This window comes from Erpetoichthys calabaricus, chromosome 10 (genome assembly GCF_900747795.2).
Source record: "Erpetoichthys calabaricus chromosome 10, fErpCal1.3, whole genome shotgun sequence".
NCBI classification, from domain to species: Eukaryota; Metazoa; Chordata; class Cladistia; order Polypteriformes; family Polypteridae; genus Erpetoichthys; species Erpetoichthys calabaricus.
In genome coordinates, this window is record NC_041403.2 from 22703315 (window position 1) to 22723296 (window position 19982).

Below are 19982 nucleotides of genomic sequence, written 5' to 3' on the forward strand. Positions count from 1 at the left end.
TTGAGTGATTCACAGTGGAAATGCGGCAGTCTCACAGATATTTGCTTGTCTGGTGCAGGGGTAAGAACTGCTGCTGCATAATCGACACTTTGCTGGTTTGATCCCCCCTGCATTTAGCACTCTGAGTGGTGGGCTGCTTTTATTGTTACAATTATACCATTATATAATACAAAGATACATTTGATTTGAGTCTACAACAAATCAACAAAACAAGCGTGCATTTATTCAAGACTAAAACTGAATAAAAAAAATCTCACATACAGTAAAAGCCCACTTGTTTACACCAAGTCTTTATTTGAAAACTAACTGTATCAGATTGGGGGGAGCGTGAACATGATTGAGAGAATAAAACTGAATAATAATAATAAAAAAACAGCTAACTTTTAAAGGTACCATACATTTACACTGGCTGTTACAGACTCAAATCAAATATATATATATATATATATATATATAATAGTAATAATGATAGCAGCTCACTACTCAAAACGCTAAATACAAGAATAACCCGTGCTCAAACCAGCAACCTCTAGACTATTTAACAGCAGTTCTTACCTCTGCACCAGCCAAGGAGATGTTCCTTCCTATCAGTTCATATTTGGGCTTCAGTTTTTACTCATTGACAGCAACGTAAATTGAACAATTTCTTTTTCTTTGGTTATATTCTTAAATAAAAGTGCACTTGTTTAGTTATACCTTTTGTGAAATTGTTTATTTGATATTTGGACTTCAGTCTTCACACATTATGCACGTCACGTCAACATTTTGTCATTATTATTATAACTTGAAAAAAGTTTCTGTATTAGTTATGTGTTCAACATTTCTTGCCTCGCATTTCCTTTCATCCTACATTTACACAGACTGTTGTAGACACGTAACACACATGAAATGTATGTATTCCAAATAACAATATATTATTTACCTTATACAACTCCAGGCACCTCACTCCCAGATAAAGAGACTTCAGCATCTGACTTGACTTCAGCTGCCTCAGTAGGGGATGAGTGAGCAGGCTGCTTGCTGCTTGTGCTGATTGACACATTTGGAAAATAAAGACACTGATGAGGAGGTGCAAGGGAGTTGAAGGTGGCCCACCATTACAAATATTTTCACAGGCTTCAGAGATTCTAGTGTTAAAATATCATTTTTGTATAAGTTGCCATCTTTTTTGCATGAATATGCATTCAACGGGGATTTCCTAATTTGGTTCCCCAACCTTTTTCTGTTTGACAGTTGTCTTCTTATCTACAACGTTCAAAACATTTCATTCAATTTAAGGTCACAGGTGCTGTGATATGGCGAAAAGGGTTGCAGTCTCTAACACTCACCATAAAACCTGGCCAGGACCTTCTCTTTTCTGCACGAAGATACCTACCGTAGATACAGCCAGTCCCCAACTGCTACATCCAAGCTTTGGCCTAGCAGCCCCCAAAAATGGGGAATTGGCTTTGTCTATTTAAAAATAACTAAAGAATCCCAAGAATTATCAAGAATGCTCAACAAGGAAGTGAAACCATAAAAACTCTGACATGTATTCAAAAAGGCAACAAGGAACCTTTATGAAAATGTTAGAAAGAATAAAGAGAAGAAACATAAATGCTCAAAGCAGAACAAAATTACAAAAAAACACTAAGCCAAAAAGTAAACACAATACAATAGCAAAGAAGTCAATAAAACACCGATCATCAGTGAAATAGTGTTTAAAGAAGACTGCAACACACTCCAATGAACTGTTACTGCATCTCACGCTTTTACAGCCAGAGGCAGGATCCAGTAGCAGTGATGTCAAGGTGGCCCCGCCTCCTGGGGCTCCACCCATAAAGAACTTTTAAAGAAACAGTGCATAAAAATTAGTACAAAAATGATCTCAAATACAACAAAAAACACATCAAAACACTAAATACAGCAAAATCCAATCTGACATGTCAACAACACGTGGTCAGAGTCTAACCTGGCAGTACAGAGAAGAGACACAGTCAAGAAAAAGGATGAAGAACTGATAAGTCAACTAAACCAAAGCCAAACAGCAAGACAAAAACTGAGGTTGAAAAAAAAGACAACAATCAAAAAACTTGTATATTCAATAGTAATTTTTAAAAAACACTTGGCAAAAGAGGTTTGTTTTGATATCCGTGTGACGGTGCGGGTCCTGCTCCATGCTCCCTCTTCTCTTCTAGGAGCCTCTCAAACGCAACACCATCAGTAACGTTATCATATATTACAAGATTTGTAATTTATTATCTAACTGTGTTGCCTTTCTAAGGTGGGTTAAAATCTAAATAATTAACTTACACCTAACATTTACAGTGCACCACCCATTGGAATGGATTTTGTTATGTATGTAAGTTTTGAAATGGATTGCATTTGTCATTTAAACAGCACATCACAAATATTTGTACTAATAAAATGCATTGGGATTTGTAAAAGCAGTGTTGTTTGTGATGTGCCATCTGTTGGAATGAAAGAGACTTAACCTGGCAGGCAAACAGACAATTATCCTTTTATTAAGGTGGATAAGAAAAGGAATAAAAAACATGGCACTAATATTTTTATTTACAAAATACAGTACAAAATGCTTTCACATTTAATGGCACTAGTAATACTGTAGTTGTACTGCTATTGTTAGAATATTTTTTTTATTTTTGTACATTTTCTTTATTTTCATATTTTGCCCTTCAGAGACACTATACAATCTGCCTTTGTAAGCTTGATTTCTAATTTCAGCTCATAAGGTGACCTGAGCAAGTGATTTTTTTTCTGCCAGTTGTCAGTTTGTACAGTAGATACGTGGATACACTTATATTTAAAAAGGCACTAGCATCACATAAAGACATGAGGGTCAGTTTTCTAAGATCATCTCACTATGTGAGCAAAATGAGTCATTTTATCTGCGAGTGGTCAAATTATACAGTAGAGCCATGGAAACAGTTGCAAGATGTGAAAAGTTGTCCTGAAATGACTTCAATATTAAAAAGCAGTGTATAAAACACATAAGGCTCAGTTTCTAACCTGAGCAAGTCAATTTACAAGGCAGCTGGTCACAATAAATAGTAAATCTGCAATTCTAGGATCCTTTTACCGATAAAGTGTCTAGAAAGTGTGTCAGTGTAAGATAGATAGATAGATAGATAGATAGATAGATAGATAGATAGATAGATAGATAGATAGATAGATAGATAGATAGATAGATAGATAGATAGATAGATATGAAAGGCACTGTATAAAATTACTTAGATGAAAATGAAAGGCACTATATGAAATTACTCAGATAGATAAATAGATTATATGGACAAAAGTATTGGGATGCCTGACGATTACACTAACAGGCATTTTAATGACATTGTATTTAAATAAATAGACTGGAGTTGGTCCCACCTTTGCAACCCTAACAGCTTTCACTCTTCTTGGAAGGCTTAGATACTGTATATAGATAGATATGAAAGGCACTATATAAAATTACTTAAATAGATAGATAGATAGATAGATAGATAGATAGATAGATAGATAGATAGATAGATAGATAGATAGATAGATAGATAGATAGATAGATAGATATTTCTTTACTTGTTATGTATATAGGAAAAGGATTTACTTATGCAAGAAATGCTCTGAAGACAGTGACACTCAGAAAAGAACAAAAGGCACAGCAGGGGATGCCTGAAAGGGCAACGGCAATCCAAAACAAACAAGTCCCATAATCAATCCAGAAAGTGAAATCAAAAGCAGAGCATTGGGTCAAAATATCCAGTACACATCACAATAATTGCAAAAGACACTCACCAACCCCACTGCATTTAATGAACTGCAAGGGACTGTAGGTTTTCCTCAGCCTTTTGTAGAACTGAGGGCAGCCCCTTGTGGTGATAGGCATTTGTCCCCACCTCTTGGGGAACACAACTATAAAACACAAGGGATATAGCAGAATTCATTTTGACATATAGAAACTAAACAATCATCACTGTAAATAAAAAATGAACAAAACAGACAAAAATGTAACTTTTAAAACCCCCTACTTGCACATGCAGGCCTAGCTCCAGGGGATCATTTATACTGGGCTATGTCAACACCCGATCTCCAGTATAGTGCATTTTTTGGGACTTTATCACACCATTAACACCCAAGTATTACAAGTGCCTCATGTGACAAAATAATAATCAAAATCATAATCATAATATCTCACTGTTACAAAAACACTTTGATGTAGTGAATAGAATATTTTAAAATGCTCTAATATTTAAAGTAGCTAACCAAGTGTCCAAATGCATGACCCAACAAACATTTTCTTATGTGTTTAAAATTAGTAATAATAAGACATGATTTACGTGGATGTTAAAAAAGAGTTTAAAAAAATCAATTCCCTGAATATTTTGGAAAATATTTTGGAACTGAAAGTAAGCAAGGATTTGTTATATAATGCATGAAGGAATCGTGCTGCCTTTGTAGATGTTTCTTTCTATTTCTGGAGGCTTGCATTTGAAGCCCAAGTCCTAAAGGGCCTGATCAGACTAACGGTCTTTTTATCCCACATACAGAGCAACATCAGAGGATGGCATTAACTGCCAAGGCAAATGCTGTGTGATACTGTTAAATTATGAGCTTTGGTCAGGCTAAAGATGGAAATGCTAACAAATGAACTTGAAACTGCAAATATAAGTATATCCATGTTAACGAGAAGGTGATGCTATGTGTCTCTTATGCCGAGCATGTTGGCATTATCTAAAAACACAGCTGTTACGGCTTAATGAACGCCTGCAGAGCGGCCGAGCTTATGCATCAGCTTCAGTGAATTCATGCAGAGCAGAATTGGAAATAATGCATATGTCACCTCACATCAGGTAATACAACTGTCTGAACAGAACAGAAACAGGGGATTTCATGTCACATCTGCATTTCCAACAACATAAAAAAAAAGAATAAAAAAATAATAAGCTCTGAAAAAGCTCTTTTCTTGTATAGCTAATTTGAAAGAAAAAAAAATGAAGCAGGACTTATCTTAAAAGGAAAACGTCTTAAAGACAAATCACCTAGGAAACGTACCGTTTTCGGCTTGTCGTCTTCACTGCTGGGTTGTGATCCTCTGTAGAAACTAAAATGTTTTTTTCACTGCAAGAGTGCCAGTAGTACCTGCAAGCAAAACAAAACAAAAAAAAATTATAAATGAAATTAGGAGTTTTTACCTCCGGGTGATGCTACGGATACCACATTGCTGCTTCATAGTTCTTGAACCCATACTTTCATTCCTGGTCGGGGTACCTTGTGTGTGGATTTTCTCCCAGCGACTTCAGCTTCTTCCTACACTTTTGAGACTTGCTGTCACCTCGGTCTGTGATTACAGAAGTTTTACATGGCCTTCTACTAAGTTCAGACCAATTTCAAAACCCTTTTTCTATCATGTGAGGCTTTACACACCTTGAAGTCTACTTACTTAATAGAGTTAATTAATGTATATGTATTGGAGAATACAGGAGCTGAAGGTGCTAGTCTTCTAAACAATCCAAGGCTAAATTGAAAGGCAGTGACTGGCCAAATCCTTAGCTACAAGGATCTACGATTGTGGGATGATCTTCCACCTGTGTAAGACATTCCTGTGAGGTGGTGCCCTGCAGAACTGTGAGAGCTGAGTAGACAGGTCAGCTAATGTCACCGGGAAGCCCAGAAATTGCAATGTCTATTAGGCTAAGGCCGGGAGTCTTCGATTAGCTTAGGCAAATCTTGACGACTACATCAAGTGCATTATCATGGACTCACTACACAAGCTATCTAACTTCACAGATTAGCACTGTGGTATCTGGCAGTGACAAACACTGAAACTGTTTCTAAGGGCTGCTGTAATCCAAATATCATGGGTTCATCGCTCGTCACTGGAGGTGATAAGGCTTGTGTAGTGAGTCCATGATAATACAATTGGCGTAGTCGGCAGGATTTGCACTTTGGAGGTGTGGAGTGTGGTGTGGTGACAATTCAGCTGATGTCACAAATAAAGTGCTCTCTTCTATTTGCAAGGTCCAAAACACTCACATTCCTTATTTCTCATAGCCACATTGTATGCATTGTAATTCGTATCATAAAGCATTGTTGTGTTGGAAAGCACCAAGCCAAAGAACCTGAAAGAATCTGAATGATACAAGCCCCATGCCATCAATGAGTTGTAAAAAAAGTGTGTGCTAAAGACAAAGTTGAAAGCAAAAAATTGTTTAAAGCTTTTATTTGACACATTTGTTGAAGGTGCAAAGGGACATAATTGTATTAGTTTAATATTATGTGTCATGTTTCAGCCAGGGTTCTTCCATTGACTGGAGTTCAAAGTTTCATGTCTTTTTTTGTGTATTTGTATGCCATTATTTATGTTAATGTTGATTTTTTTGTTGATTATGTGCATTATTCTATGTTTATGATCTTGACTATAATATGCCTGTGTTATGTTTCATGTGTTTTGTGGGTGGTCCCCCAAGAAACAGGTCACCTACGAAACAACACCGGGAACTGCCCTCTGCCCTATAAATCTGGGGGATATTCCTCCGTTCTTGGTAGTTCATTTCAGTCATTGCCATTCAGTCATCCATTATCCAACCCGCTGAACCCGAACACATTGTCACTGGGGTCTGCTGGAGCCAATCCCAGCCAACACAGGGCACAAGGCAGGAACCAATCCTGGGCAGGGTGCCAACCCACCGCAGGACACACACAAACACACCCACACACCAAGCATACACTAGGGCCAATTTAGAATCACCAATCCAACTAACCTGCATGTCTTTGGACTGTGGAAGGAAACTGGAGCGCCCGGAGGAAACCCACGCAGACACGGGGAGAACATGCAAACTCCACGCAGGGAGAGAGGACCCGGGAAGTAAACCCGGGTCTCCTAACTGCGAGGCAGCAGCGCTACCACTGCGCCACTGTGCCTCCCAAGTTTAAATCCGAACCATATATATATATATATATATATATATATCTTTTCACTGTTCTGTTATTTCACTGAGTAATAATTTCCATTTGTTTGCGCCAATGCGATCTTTACTATCATTTTTTTGAGACTTTCGAATTTTAGTACTTTCATTATCTCTAACCTGCTCTGCACGTGTATCACGTTGACATTTTTTAATTCTTTACAACGTTCTACTTTTTTATCTACTCTTTGTCTTTCATTTCCAGCTCCGGGCGTGGTAAAAGTCTTGTCTCGTGGGATGTGAAAGTATCTCTCTGAAAAAGTCTCATCTCATCCCAGGCTAAAAAGTCTTGTCTGATCCCAGGATTTTTTTATTATAATAGAGAGCGTCACACACGTGCGAGTAGGAGGATGTTGTATGGACCAAGCAAAGGTAATTCCACGCCAGGCCAGGGGATGGCGGGGTGCACTAAATCTTTTCCTGTTATCTCTACAGACCAGCCATGGGAAAACCTGTCTGATTCAGAGCTGATGATGTCACTTCCAGTTCTGGCACCCAGAAGGACATCAGTTGCGGTTTCGGCTCCCAGAAGAACATCACTTCCAGTTCCCTTACATCACTTCTGGTCTGATCCCTTAAAGCCACCTACTTTGCAAACCCTTGGCAATTCTGTTTTGGATTCAGTATTGTGAACATTTCTGTGATATTCAAATCTCTTTTGCAGCCAGGAATATTATACGGGTGGCTGCCCCAAACCTTTTTAATTGTGTCGAGTCTGTTCATTTTCACAAGAGATATCAAACAGTATTATAGTAAGTATCTTTTTACTTGCTCAGTCAGAGCCTAGACTGCATCAGTGACTTGATCATATCTTATATAGCGCCTTTCATGCCTGGAGAAAGGTGACACAGTGAGTAGTGTTACCACCCAGCAGTATCTGGGACCCAATTTTTCTCACTTGTAGGTTAATGGAGTCTGAAAGTTCTCCTTGTGTTTTGCAGGGATTTACTCCTCTGTGTCTCGTTTCCTTTGACAGTCAAAGGCCGTCCACATTAATTGGGTGAACGTGGAAGTGATTTGTGATGGGATGATCACTTCCTTGGTTTCAATGCTGCCATAAAATTTCACATTTGACTGCTGGACCTTCCACGGCTAATGCTAAACTGGTGGATTAATGGGGGACTTATAAAACCTCAATAGTGAGAGCTGAATTTGTGCCCTTGCACTTTATGGTCAAAGAACCACTCTTTTATACCGCCAACCATGCATAAAGTTTAATTGAGTAGTCACAGACTTTCTCAGCTCTTTTTGGCAGCTTTTCATACTTCTCTGAAAAAAAGTTGATGACTTGCAAGGCAATGCGTGTTTGCTCTTCAGAAAAACAGCCGGCTAGAAGGAACATCTTAATAAATAAAGTAGCAGCGTGATTATATTTTTTTTGTATCTCATTTCTGGTGAGAACATTAGCAAAGATGATACCTCTCTGAATTTTTTTTTATTCTTTTCACTTTTTTTTTTCCCTGCGGTAGAGAAGCTCATAGAGGAAGTCGGTATGCAAACAGAACAAAATGTTACACGTAGGTAGATAGCGGGAGGCGAGCCGCACAGGCTGATTACTGATTGTCACTTTTCTCCACATAAAAAAGAGCAGGAAGGTACAAACTGTTTTAAAGAAATTAACACCCTGTGGCCCCTCAAGGAACAGGCTTCTCATTAATTTCATTTCAATAGGGGCCTCCACCCCACCGCTGTGTGAACAATCGGGGCAATGAGAGCCACCGAAGAAAACATCCTGTACTTGGCAGCAGCACAGCAAGAACATAAAATGCAAAGCATTCTGCCTGCATGGGGCACTGACTTTGATCTGAGAAAATTCATTAGCCGTCGACACGGGACACCTCAGGACGCGGCTAGCAGAGTACAAATCCTGCACTCGGGCTACTTCGAACTTGGCATCATTTTTGAAGATGGGTTTTTCTCTAATCTAATAAATGTTCTAAAAGGCAATCAAACGTATGCAGAGCTGCATTTTTAATATATCTGAAGTGTCAAAGGTTTTAGAAAAACATATAGTCCGATAGATAGATTCATATTAAAAATGCTTTTCATTTACATATTACACAGGAAATTAAACCAAGGCCAATAGTGATAACAAATAAAACAATGGAGCTGCCATCTTTTATGACCTCAAAGCAAATTACAGCCATCAGTCCAGCAAGTATAAGTGAAACAAACTGTGAAATAATAAAGACTTAATGTAGTGAATACATTTGATACTCACATCTACTACTCAATATGTAAATACTTCAACATGAAATAATTTGTTGAAATTAGAACACACTGTGTTGTCTTCAGTACATTTGTGAACATGCATTAAACACAGACAATACACCTTATAAAAAAGATTTAAACATTTGGATAAATACTGTATGAAAAGCACTGTAAAATATGAGAGATACCAATTATTAGGAACACTCTATTCATTCTTGGCAATGCCTCCTCTTGCCCTCAAAACTGCCTCAGTTCTTCATGGCATGGATTCCACAAGATGCTGGAAATATTCCCTTGAGATTCTCCTCCATGTTCACATGATTGCATCAACCCAGCCACAGGTGATGCACAAACCAGTGTGTTTCTTCATGACGGTTCCAAGCCCGTATAAATGGGGAGGGTTACATCAGGATGGGCATCCGGTTTAAAATTTTGCCAAATCAATATGTGGACAACAATACAAATTTCCATACCGGATCGGTCGAGCCCCAGGTTAACAACGACCGCCACCAGTACTGTTAGCTAACAGGGCTACTGTTGGCCAAAGAAGAAGAAGGAGAAGAAGAGGGGGGAGACGTGTCCGGAGGCAGGAGGAGAGGAGGAAAGTAAAGAGAGTGGAACTGAGGGTAGGAACTTTGAATGCTGGCAGTATGGCTGGTAAGGGGAGAGAGTTAGCAGATATGATGGAGAGAAGGAAGGCTGATATATTGTGCGAGCAAGAGACTAAATGGAAGGGGAGTAAGGCCAGGTGGATCGGAGGTGGATTCAAATTGTTCTATCATGGTGCGGATGGGAGAAGAAATGGGGTAGGAGTTATTCTGAAGGAGCAGTATGTCAAGAGTGTTTTGGAGGTAAAAAGAGTGTCAGGCAGAGTAATGATTATGAAGCTGGAAACTGAAGGTGTGATGATGAATGTTGTTAGTGCATATGCCCCGCAAGTTGGGTGTTCGATGGATGAGAAAGATGATTTCTGAAGTGAGTTGGATGACGTGATGGACAGTGTACCCAAGGGAAAGAAAGTGGTGATTGGAGCGGATTTCAATGGACATGCTGGTGAAGGGAACAGAGGAGATGAAGAAGTGATGGGAAGGTATGGTGTCAAGAAAAGGATTGAAGAAGGTCAGAGGATAGTGGATTTTACAAAAAGTATGGGCATGGCTGTTGTGAACAAGTTATTTTAAGAAGAGGAAGGAACATAGGGTGACGAACAAGAGTGGAGGATGATGCACACAGGTAGATTATATCCTATGCAGAAGAGTCAATCTGAAGGGGAAAGTGTAATTAAGCAGCATAGGATGGTGGTCTGTAGGATGACATTGGAGATCCAGAAGAGGAAGAGACTGAGGGCAGAGTCAAGGATCAAATGGTGGAAGTTGAAAAAGGAAGACTGCAAGGTTGAGTTTAGGGAGGAGGTGAGACAGGAACTGGGTGGCAGTGAAGAGTTACCAGACAGTTGGGAAACTACAGCAGATGTAGTAAGGGTGACAGCAAGAAGGGTGCTTGGCGTGACATCTGGAAAGAGGAAGGAGGAAAAGGAAACCTGGTGGTGGAATGAGGAAATACAGGAGAGTATACAGAGAAAGAGGATGGAAAAGAAGAAGTGGGATAGTCAGACAGATGCAGAAAGTAGACAAGAGTACAAGGAGATAAGGCGCAAGGTGAAGAGAGAGATGGCGAAGGCTAAAGAAAAGGTGTATGATGAGTTGTATGAGAGATTGGACACTAAGGAGGGAGAAAAGGACCTGTACAGATTGGCTAGACATAGGGACCGAGCTGGGAAAGATGTGCAGCAGGTTAGGGTGATAAAGGATAAAGATGGAAACGTATTCATAAGTGAGGAGAGTGTGTTGAGCAGATGGAAAGAGTACTTTTAGAGGCTGATGAATGAAGAGAATGAGAGAGACAAGAGGTTGGATGATGTGGAGATAGTGAATCAGGAAGTGCAATGGATTAGCAAGGAGGAAGTGAGGACAGCTATGAAGAGGATGAAATGGAAAGGTCATTGGTCCAGATGACATACTATACCTATGGAAGCATGGAGGTGTTTAGGAGAGATGGCGGTGGAGTTTTTAACCAGATTGTTTAATGGAATCTTGGAAAGTGAGACTATGATGTTTGCTGATGACATTGTGATCTGTAGTGATAGTAGGGAGCTGGTTGAGGAGACCCTGGAGAGGTGGAGATATGCTCTAGAGAGGAGAAGAATGAAGGTCAGTAGAAACAAGACAGAATACATGTGTGTGAATGAGAGGGAGTTCAGTGGAATGGTGAGCATGCAGGGAGAAGAGTTGGTGAAGGTGGATGAGTTTAAATACTTGGGATCAACAGTACAGAGTAACAGGGATTGTGGAAGAGAGGTGAAAAAGAGAGTACAGGCAGGGTGGAATGGGTGGAGAAGAGTGTCAGGAGTGATTTGTGACAGAAGGGTATCAGCAAGAGTGAAAGGGAAGGTCTACAGGACGGTAGTGAGACTAGCTGTGTTATATGGGTGGGAGACAGTGGCACTGACCAGAAAGCAGGAGACAGAGCTGGAGGTGGCAGAGATAAAGATGTTAAGATTTGCACTGGGTGTGACAAGGATGGATGATTAGAAATGAGTACATTAGAGGGTCAGCTCAAGTTGGACGGTTGGGGGACAAAGTCAGAGAGGCGAGATTGCATTGGTTTGGACATGTGCAGAGGAGAGATGCTGGGTATACTGGGAAAAGGATGCTAAGGATAGAGCTGACAGGGAAGAGGAAAAGAGGAAGGCCTAAGAGAAGGTTTATGGATGTGGTGAGAGAGGACATGCAGGTAATGGGTATAACAGAGCAAGATGCAGAGGACAGAAAGATATGGAAGAAGATGATCCGCTGTGGCAACCCCTAACGGGAGCAGCCGAAAGAAGAAGAAGAAGAAGAAGAAGTTCACATGATTGCATCACACAACTTCTGTCAGCTGCACATTCATGCTGGCCATTAGAGGACAAGTAAATTGTGGCCATGAAGGGATCCACATGGTCAGCAACAATACCCAGACAGGCCTTGATATTCAAGCGATGAATGATTGGTACTAAGGGACCCAAAGTGTGCCATGCAAACGTTCCTCACACCATTACACCACCAGCAGCATCTTGGACTCTTGAAACAAGGCAGGTGGGTTGTATAAATTCATGTTATTGGCACCAAATTCTGACCATCTGCATGCCTCAGCAAAAATGGAGTGCTCCTAGAAATTTGTTCAGTAAGTGTAGATAGATAGATAGATAGATAGATAGATAGATAGATAGATAGATAGATAGATAGATAGATAGATAGATAGATAGATAGATAGATAGATAGATAGATAGATAGATAGATAATATGGAGCTGGCTGCTCTTTGGGACTACAGGTCCCAGCATACTCTGCAGGTGTCCATGTGGGGATACTGCCATGTAGCCTACTGGGGGAGCCTGTAGTCCTGACAGGTTATCTCCACTTGTCCTTCCATTACACTGGACTTCTGGCCAAGTATTGTTCTTCAGTCTAACCTGTGTCCACCTCTGCACAGGAGTCTTCTGCCACAATCCTGGCTAAGGCAGGGAACACCCTGACACTCTTTTTGCCCATTAGCCAACTGGGCCTTCCAGCCAGGTACGTATAACATAAATATATACCAGCTGCATGTGGCCTTCATGACAAAAAAACAACCCATAGGCTCCCTAGCAGTTTTACTGTATTCATGACCTTGAAGAGGTGTCAGCTAACTCTTAAGGATTACTCAGGGCAGAGGATATGGGCCCACCTTTGCTTGCTGCCCACCTGGCTTTCGTAAGAAGACACTGTCAATACCATATCTTAGCCATATCACAAGCATATGAGTCCTATTAATCTTTGTCTCGTGAAAATACCTCCAGATAGACAATGTTCTTAGTGAAAACTTCAAGCATTGCCGTCCGTTGCTGAGGTGTTTCACTTGCATGTCGTTGAACTGTGACGTTTGCTTTCTTTCAACATTGTGTCTCTTCATCTGTGTCATTAGCACAACGTCGTTGTTACGTGACCACATTTCCTGCACATCAGGTCTCTCTTAGTGAGAAGTGAGGTGAAGGCAGGCGCCGAAAAAATTTAAAAGTGCATTATGCGCCATCTAGTGGCTGTGCTTGCGCATGAGCAGAGCATACTGCTCCATACACACACAGGTCTTTTATTTATATATGTCGGTGAGGCACTATATAGGCATAATGCTATGGGTATAAAAGAGCACCCGTAGAGTTTCTTGAGAAACCTCTGCTGAATACCGTATATACTCGTGGATAAGTTCTCCCGCGGATAAGTCGGGACTTGATTTTATTGTATAATTTCTGGTATTTTATAATATTGGTCGTATAAGTTGAATTGGGAAAACTCATGCTGTTGGTCCAAGAGATTATGATATACTAACGCCCACCTGAGAGAGTAACCACGGAGCACACAGCCTTTTTTTCTATGTGGGTGCGGCAATGCGCTGTATCAGCATGTGCTCCTAACCTCTCTGTCTCTCTCTTTCTATTGGTGCCAATGTGACTACAGTAATACCCGAACTATTCCGATGAGATGTTTGCACTGATTTTTATATTTTGTATCTCACACCTTCATACACCTTTATCGTTGGAGCATCCTTTGTCTACGATGAAGCATTTGATCAGAAAAAAATATGAAGCTGGATTTAAATTAAACATTGTTGAAGTAGTGAAAGAAATTGGTAACTACGTTGCTGCAACAAAATTCGATGCATCTGAGAAACTGGTGCAAGATTGGAGGAGGCAAGAAGATGTAAAAAAAAAAATTTAAGTGTCGCATTTTTGAATAGACGTATAAGTCGGGGTCTGATTTTATGATCGATTTTTCGGGTTTCAAGACCCGACTTATACGTGAGCATATATGGTAATTTATTGGCTGAAATTTCTCAGTCACTGAAAGTATGTGCAGCATTAATCATAATGGCACTCAGTTTTGTTTTAATTCTGACCTTTGTTACAACCATCACGGGGTCCAGAGTGTTCCCTATAACTGACCCTGCCCTTTTAATTAGCTTAACTCAGTGGGTCTCTTTTGAACTGATGCTACCAGCCCAGCACACCACAGCTGGCCAAAATAATAATTAAACTAATATATGGTTATTTATATTGATTTATTGCAGATACATCCATTTCTTAACTTACTTATCCAGTCAGAGTCAATACTGGCTGCATTGAGTGTAAGGCAGGAGCCAATCCTCAGTCCTTACCAGTCAATGCCAGTGGTCCACTCACACACACATGCATAGCAGGCCAAAGCAAAGTCCCCAGTTAAACCAGTTAAGATGTTAGAAAAACTATAATACTGAGGAGCAAACCTACAAAGACGAGGACAGAACATCCAAACTTCACTGAAGATAAATCAGACTGAGAGCAGAACCCAGGACTCTGGAGCCTTGAGACAGCAGAAGTGACTACAGTGCCACCATGCTGCTCTGTTAAGTGTAGGTTTCAAAGTAAAGAGATTTTACACTAATAATAGTGAATACTAATAATGTTATAAATGTCTGTGTTTCATGGAAAAAAAGTTGCCTTTTGATGTTATTGCAAAAATTTAAAAGCTGAAGATTCATATAAACAGATTTTTAAAAACAAACTCCAGAGATTCATAATATATTAAAAAACAAAAAAACAAATTGTGTGTCTGCTGTTAATTACTATAAATCTTGGTTTTTCTGAGTTATTAATCAGTACATGTCCTCCAATAAGATTTAATTCCCATCCCAGTTTTTTACATCTTAAGTTCTGCCTTGTACCCAATGCTTTCTGGGATTGCCTCCTGCCTTGAACAAGAAGGTTGGAAAGATGGATGCTCTCTAATGTGATTTTACCTCCTATGTCCTCAGTTAGGATTTAACATCTCAACGTTATCATGGGCTTGCAGCAAGTCAACTGGGGTTCACATCTTGGGTGCTCCCAGTGTGTGGAGCTTTATGTTCTCTTCATGTTGGTGTGGGTTTCCTCTGGGTGCTCCAGTGTCTTCCCACAGTCCAAAGACATTCAGGTTTGGTGGATTGGTGAAGTTAAACTGGCCTGTGTGGGTTCATCCTGCGATGTCTAGGGATTTTTTCCTGCCTTGCACCTGATGCTTACTGGGATAAGCTCCATATTCTCCTCTACCCTGCTCTGAATAAGTGGACTTTGTAGGAAGATATTATCATATGAATCTTTCCTTCTACTTTTGTAATCAGAATCCAATAATAATCCAATCAATAAATTAGGAACGTCAAGTCCACCTTTTATCTATCAATCAAGCTAAATTATTGCAAGATAAGACCCAACTTTCAAAGCTGACTCTTGATATCATTTTATGTCATTTAAAATTGTGGATTATTTCTTCATTTTCTCTCTCTTTGATACCTTTATAAAAATGTATATAGAGACGCCTATGGAGTAAATCCATCCATCTACTTTCAGAACTTGCTTCATCCTATTTGCTAGTCTAGGAGGCCACTACTGAATTAAAAGCATGCTTGTACCCTAAAAAGGGGGGGTGCCAGTCCATCACTGAACATACTTTAACACACACCTGAAAAGTTTATTGTCATGAAAAGAGTCATCCATTAACCTTACTTGTACATTTTAGTGGAATATAGGAAGAAAACCCTTTGGGGAAACAGTGCAGACCCTTCATACGCATTTCCCAAGCTGGATTTTGAACCAGGAATCTGTGAGTGTGAACTAATGTGCCACTCTAAATAACATCAGATGCCTTAAAACGGGCAGAAATCTGACTATAAATAAACCACCCCTGGAGTTCTGAGCAAAAGGAAAACACAAATTAAGCAAGCGGCACATCACCTTGCCAAAGGCTGTCAGCAGATGCTGATGGAAACCTTACTGTAGTAGACAAAATAGCAACACTAAATTGTTTATTCCAAGTACTTCAAGGCCTAATGTTATATAATTCATGTACTTCCAAATTGTAAATGAGGCTTGAAGAGCCCGGTTTCCAGGTAGCATCTTTGACATGCAGATCTTGAAGTGCCACATGAGTATCTGCTACATGTGCTTTTGTCTGTACCCTCTGAAATATTTTACTAAAGAAATAGTCTTAATAACGGACAGGACTTGAACACTTAGATTTAGCATCAGCAGGACTAAAACTCAATGGATCTACTAACATAACTTTCTCAAACTTGCTTGATCCAGTTCAAGTTCATGGAGAGCTAGAGCCTACCCCAGCAACAACGGGTAGAAACTAACCCTTTGAGACGGAGCCCGTCCATGGGAGGTCCTGCTCACACACACACACACACACACATATCCAAAAGGAGCCGATTGACTTAAACGGCACATCTTCTGGGATGTTTGAGGAAAACTGCAGTCCGTGGAGGACTGGACAGTCAGACCAGGCCAGTTTCAAATGGCCAGTTATCCAAACACACACAGACACATAAGAACGTAAGAAATCTGACAAACGAGAGGAGACTATTCACTCCATCAAGCTGCTTTGTTGAGCTGATAGCTAAGCTGTTCCAATAACTCATCCAGATTTCTCTTAAAAGTTGTCAAGGTTTCTGGTTCCGCTAGCGGTGGCTCTGATTTTAGGGATCTGTACTGGCAATCGGAAGGTTGCTGGTTCAAATCCCGTAAACGCCAAAAGTGACTCTACTTCGTTGGGCAAGGCCCTTAACCTGCAATTGCTCCGTCCTGGGTATGAAGTTAATCTCCATCCAGCCCTGCATGTAGGCCTTCCAACCTGCAGGGAAAAACCTTGGTGTTGGTGGCAGAATTGGCACTCCTGCCACCATAAAGAACCTCACCCTGTTCCACTCCATCTGAACTAGTGTGGTGCTGAGGTGTCACCCATTGCATTGCTGCACTCGGGTCCTAATCTGGGATCCTGAGTTGATTTGTCATTTGGTGGGTGCAACAATGCGCTGCATCAGTGCCTGCTCCTAACCTCGCTCTCTCTTTCTGCTTCAGCTCCATGTCTTGCTAGGTTGTTCCAGAGTCCCACAACTTTTCGTGTCAAAAAGTGCTTCCTGGCTTCAGTCTTAATTGCACTTGCCCTTAATTTCCACTAATGTTCATGAGTATGAGATTCACCCTTAAGCTAAAAGAATGTTGCTGGACCTTCTTTATTAAGGCCTTTGAGGATTTTGACCACCCGGATTAGGTCCCCATGCAGCCTCCTCTGCTCAAGACTAAACAGGTTTAATTCTCCAAGTTTTTCACAGTTCAGTCCCATGATGCACTTGGTTGCTCTCCTCTGCACCTTCAAGTGCTGCTATGTCTTTCTTGTACTGTGGTGACCAGAACTGCACACAATACTCCAGATGTGATCTTACCAGTGAATTTTATAGTTTGAGTGTAACATTCCTTGACTTAAATTAAACAGTTTTTATGATTTGACCTAACATTTTATTTGCCATTTTATTTGCTTCTGTGCATTGCTGAGTCGATTAAAATGTTGCATCAAAATAAACCTCTAAATCCTTTTCAGGGGCTGCTTCCTGTAGCTCATTGTCTTCCATCTTGTATTTAGACTCATTTAATAAATAATAAATAATGTAATACTGATGGTTTCCTCTTTGTGATTATATAACATTACATTACTTCAATTTATTATGTATTTTATTTTATGTTCATATATTTTATTTCTATTTACAGTATGTTTTATGTTAATTTGTTTTGTTTTTCTTTTACTCTATTATTGTAAAGCACTTTGGCCACAGCATTACTATGTTGTTTTAAATGTGCTATATAAATAAATTGACATTGACATTACTAGCCAATAAGGTTCTGCAGCATCAAACTTGCTTATGTATGAGGCTGATCAGCATGCTCCATAAATGGATGTTTCGGGGTGGCTTTCAAGGCACGTTCATGTGCGCACATTGTTATAAATGTAAATTGCTTTAAAATGTGTGTATAAATCTGATTTTTTGGGGGGGGTTCACATTTGCCCTTTTTTTGCCGTGAGTATATTTTTATGCTTACATTCTCTCAAAGTCTGGTCACTGTCTCTATGGAGGTAGCCTGTTCCCCCCGGTTGTCTCGTTTGAGCCCAAAAATGGGAAGGGTCAGGTTGATTGTAGAAATGTGTAACCTGTGTTTCCTCTCTTGCACCAAAAGCTGCTGAAATGGGCTCTGCATCCCTCAACCACAAATTGAAATCAGTAAATGAGTAAATAAATGACATTGACTTGGATAACAATATCCGCTCAATGTGACGATGTTCAGTAAAATGTACAGCATCCTCTGTAATAGCCTCATCTCTTGTGAAAGCAGGTCAGATTGTGACTATGTGAAAACTGAAGTTTTAGAACAGGTTATTTTATGATCAGCACATTTCAGTCAAAGGGTTATAAATAAATAAAATCTTAGGCACATATTATATAATCAACCCTGCATAAAGGGACTGATCATCTGACCAATTACTATAAGGAAGCCACTCGGAGAAACAGTCCAAACATTTAATGATCTCTAACATCCTGCTACCGCTCAGCAGTCCACTGCTGGAACATTGGGCCAAATGAGTGACATTTCTGAGTCATTTATTATTCCTCGAGTCCTTCAAGCAGAATGCTCTGGCAAGATAGCGTCGCTGGTCAACTCACAGGCCGGTTTATTTATACGTCCATCTTCTGAGAAACAGCCGAAAGTGAATGTCGTCCCCTATTTGAAATTCTGCTCATTCTTGCAGCAACACAATGTGCCATGTCCTGAAGGGAAAGCACCAAGCATTATTTGCCAGCATGAAGAGCAGTAGACTGGAAAGTTCAGGAGAGTGGAACTGACGGCTTGTACCTAATAAAAGTCAAGTGCTCAAACTATTTTCTCCACTTCTGCCTCTTAAATTTATAGGCCGGGCCTGAGAGGAATATTTTTTACTGCCACTATCTTCTCCTTAATCTGTATCATTTCATGCCAAACTTTTGATGCTGTCCATCCATCTATTCAACTATTATTTAACCCACTGAATCCAATTCAATGTTGGTGACTCGAGGCCTATCATGGCTGCACCCAGCACAAAGGCAGAAAGCAACCCTTGAACATTTGCCAGTCTACCCCGGGGCAATTATTCTCCAATAATGGTGCAGGGGGTGGCACTAATGCCTCACAGCTTTAGAAGACAGTATTGGAATTTCTGCCTGTGGACTAACTGTGTGGAGTTTGAATGTTCTCTCTGTGTCTGCCTTTGCCTGGATAGTCCAGTTGAGCGTCCCAGTGCTTTATAAGTTAGTTATTTGGTAGCATTTCCTGCAATGGCTTGGTGTGCTGTTCATGGTTGGCTCCTGCCGTTTCTGCTTTGATCGGCTTCTGCCACCCCCAGTAACAGACAATAAGATGAGTCTTTCATATTGAAGACCTTCTCACAATAAATAATGAAATTAGAAAAGACACTACTGTGGTGGGCTGGCGCCCTGCCTGGGGTTTGTTCCAGCCTTGCGCCCTGTGTTGGCTGGGATTGGCTCCAGGATATAGCGGGTTGGATAATGGATGGATGGATGGATGGATGGATGGATGGATGGATGGATGGAAAAGACACTAAATCGATAAGACAGCTCTTTGTATGTTATAACACCTTGTCAACAAAATTTGTGAAATATATGACGGAAGACGAAAAGATTTAGAGCCTGAAGCTGATAGGCATCTTCTTTAGTAGTGCTTTGTAGGTGGTCTCTGTACGCTAAAATATGTGAGTAACAAGTGTTGTGCATGAACTATTTCAGAAGAGTGCGTTCATTGAACAAGCTCATTTTTTTAGGAACAGTGAACTTAACGTAATGTATTTGCAAGTGAAGAACTTGAACGTGAGCGAGTTCAGTCTTAGGTGACATTTGGGATCTGGTTT

At 40.2% G+C, this 19982-nt stretch overlaps 1 protein-coding gene across 4 annotated transcripts in view; it reads right to left on the bottom strand.

Moving 5' to 3' along the window:
* Positions 1 to 19982, bottom strand: part of LOC114658897 (regulator of G-protein signaling 8-like) — a 108218-nt gene that overhangs the window by 59903 nt on the left and 28333 nt on the right. For 3 of the 4 annotated variants that reach the window (XM_051932815.1, XM_051932813.1, XM_051932814.1), the window contains exon 2: positions 5038 to 5103. The gene's annotated coding sequence lies outside the window, so the exon portion shown is untranslated. Of the gene's footprint in view, positions 1 to 5037; positions 5125 to 19982 lie in introns of all 4 variants that reach the window. The other variant, XM_028811007.2, reaches the window with a different exon arrangement.